We start from the raw sequence: 3,453 nt of genomic DNA on the forward strand, positions 1-3,453 counted from the left end.
TCACTAGACCCAATGGGAAGTAAGAGTGAAGGGCACCCTAAAAAATTAGGATTTCTGACCTCAAAAGCGGTTGAAGAAGCACAGAAAATTTACCTGTGGGAAGGTGAAGCAAAACCAGTACCCACATACAATAGATTATCATCTTTGAAACTGAACCCTATATTTCAACACATATACTTTTTTTTCCACATCCTTGACACTTTTTAAACAGAAATCTGGAAACAGAGAATAGAGAATAGTTTGAAGAAAAGAAATATTTTTTTATGGATAAAGACATTAAACTTTTAAGCTGTTCTCTCTATTTTAATGAACTCATTATGTTACTAATTACATTATTTTATTTCCTCTTCACATCACTGATACTAGATGTCCTCTGATAATTATTAGCAGATACTGCCATTTTGATTTGAGCACTGGCACATTAGTTACATATTATTACTTCTTGGAGATATTGCAATAACAGAAGTTGGCCTAACATCAAAGAACCAGACTAGAACTTTTCTTCACTTTCTAATTTCTTGCTCATAAAAATGTACAATTTAACTGATTTTTTTTCTTTTATCCTTGTATATTGCAGCAATGAAAATGGGAAACAACTGTGCAGATCCCTTTGTAGAACATTCCCATATTATAGGGATCTCAATCTAAGAAACATACTGAATTCCCCTCAGTTGGAAGGGCTTTCCACCTTTACTTACTTTTAATAAGTTTATTGCTTTCTACAGAGCATGTAACTGTGTTGTTGGGAATAGAAATGCGATGCATAATTTCTGTTCTCAACTTAATTAAGTTAGAAAAAGAATCAAAACTTAGACAAATGAAAAGTCTCACATCAACACAATTGAGTAATCAATATAATATAACATGAAATATACTCTGTCTTAGGAACAAAGCTCACATTTTGCAGTTTTGACATTTCCCAGTTGGCTCTTTAAATGATGCTTATTTAGCATTCATCCCTTTGAAAAAAAGATCATATGAATAAGCTCCATGGCCTTGCTGAGGGTCAGCCAGTCCCGGGCTTCAAAAGAGACAGAATCAAATTATGAAACCTACTGATAATGCAATCTGTAAATCAACTTCAGGCTTTTCAGGCAGGATATAGGGAATAAAGACATCAATCCAGAATCCTCTCACTCTTTAGATAATAATTTGAGATTTATCTGCAATAACTTCTACAAGGCTGTCATGTGGAATATGTGTCTGTGTATTTGAAACAACATAAAATTCACTTCTTTTATTTGTACCTTAAATCCTGGTAACTTGCCCTAAAATAATTTCTTTTTAAAAATATGTTTTTTGAGGTGCGCTCTCCCTCTGGGGATCACTGTCCCCAGCTTTAATAAACATCCTCTAATAATCACCTGGACTCGCGTTGTGAAATCTTTCCTGCACAAAGTCAAGAACCCACATACTGCTGGCTGGCCTGGGGCAGACCCGCTCAGGCCCGGGTCCCCTTTCTGGTAACATCCCTTCAGACCAAAAACACAGGGCCTCTCCCCCAAGACTAAGGACACAGAATCTTCCCCCCAGACCAAGAGCACAGGGCCACTCTCCCCCAAGACCAAAAACACAGGGCTCCCTCTCCCCCTGTCCCATTAAAAGGGCTGTCTCCTGGGGAAGTAAAAGAAGCCATGTTTCTCATCCTGCCCCATCTACCTGTTGATGAGGCTAAGTCCCAGTGAGTATGGTTGAGAGGTGAGGGATCCGTTCTTCCAGCCCCCACTCATGGAATAGAGGGTCTACCTTGGGTACAGTGTGCTGAGGATACTGGGGCCCGGATAACCGCAGTGGTTTCACACCAGGAAAGGCAAGAGGAGTGGGCCTCAGGCTGCTCCCTCTCCCCATCAGTACTCAGCTCCTAGTACTGGAAAGGGGACTTGGCCCTGAGGGGGTCTGCCTAGGGCCGGCTAATAGTGTGTGGGTTCTTGACTTTGAGCAGGAAAGATTTCACAACACAAGTCTGGGTGATTTTTAGAGGATGTTGACTAAAGCTGGGGTCAGTGAAACAAGGAAGAACCTAGGATAGAAGCAACAGGAGACACACTAGGTGGGGAAATGAGCCTCAGCTGGGCTGCTTTGGATCACTAAGAAGTCAGAGAAAGGGGGGCCTTGGGGACAGGTTCAGGATGAGCCGCTGCTGCCCATTGCTCCCTGGTGGCAAGCTCATGGGGTCCCGTAGAATTTAGGAGATGCATGCTTGTGGGGGAAGAAGAGGAGGGAAGGAAAGGTGCAGGCATGCTCCTGGGAGGGAGGGTTCTTGCTGGGTCCTTTGTCTTGAGACTTTCATCTCTTTCTTGCAGGTGGGAATCTTAATGGAAGTTTTAGGAGAGTTTCAGCAGAATAGTCATCAGTTTCCAGGTTTGCTCTTTCAGGGTCATGGTCTCCACTGGTTGGTCAGTGCCAGGCCAGGGGGCCATTAGTCATTGCAGCTGGTCCTGGCGTCACCCGCCTGGTTTTGCTGCTTTTCTGGGACTGGAGCTGGAATACAACCGAGGCCTTTATGTTATCTCTAGGGAGTCTTTTTTATGGATCTTTCTAAAGATGTAACATATTTGCATGATTATAGATCTGATTATAATGCAACTTTGCTTTTCTGTAAGATATAACAACCCAAGATAACAATTTCTTGGTAAATAATAATTACTATGAAATGACATAAAAGAACAATACAAAGTCCACATTTTTTAGACTCAACACACAATTTAAATATCTGAAGAACAAATAATATGCATGACTTCAAAGCACTGCAAATGTTTCAAGGGAGTGTGTTTTGAGCACTAGAGAAAATTCATAAACACCCCAATGGATGGGCCACAGACACCCAGAGACCCACTGCCCAGTGCCCCCAAGGGACCTGTCATTCTTTGCGTGCCTGCTGACAGGACACCTGCTACCCGAGAGCTCCCTGTTTGAACTTGGCTCTGAATCTTTGCAGGTTTCTCCCTAAGGCAGGATGTAATCTCTAGAACATCCATTTTAATAAAAATAGATGTATGCAAATGAAACATAGATTGGGTTTTTGTTTTTGTTTTTATTTTTGTTTTTTGGCAAAGCTTCCCATGTAATTTCAAGCATATCAAATCTGCCTCATTAGTTTAAAAAAATATGTGTTTTCAGTATGGAACACCTTTTATTTTAATTTTTTTAATATCATACAGTAAAATTGACTCTTGTTTTATTGTCCAAGTTAAATTTTGGGATAACAAATGGATCCATAATACCATAATCCCCCCAAAACTATTTTGTATTTCCCCTTTATGGTCCAACACACACCCCTCCTTATCCCACTGAAGTAGTTTGCACCACTATAGTTGTATCTATTCAAGAGTGTCATATAAATCAAATCACATCAAAATCATTGATTGTGCAAACATTTGGTACTGGCTTCTTCTCATTTGTAAAATTCATTTTATTTATTTATTTATTTGTTTATTTATTTATTTATTTATT

At 40.1% G+C, this 3,453-nt stretch overlaps 1 long non-coding RNA gene across 1 annotated transcript in view; it reads right to left on the bottom strand.

Moving 5' to 3' along the window:
- Positions 1-2,445: 2,445 nt before the first annotated feature.
- LOC102250480 overlaps positions 2,446-3,453 on the bottom strand; it is a 114,029-nt gene continuing 113,021 nt past the window's right edge. Inside the window, exon 4 of the long non-coding RNA XR_313171.2 lies at positions 2,446-2,481. This is a non-coding gene — a long non-coding RNA (uncharacterized LOC102250480). The remainder of the gene's footprint in view (positions 2,482-3,453) is intronic.

Source organism: Myotis brandtii, unplaced genomic scaffold (genome assembly GCF_000412655.1).
Source record: "Myotis brandtii unplaced genomic scaffold, ASM41265v1 scaffold123, whole genome shotgun sequence".
Lineage (NCBI taxonomy): Eukaryota > Metazoa > Chordata > Mammalia > Chiroptera > Vespertilionidae > Myotis > Myotis brandtii.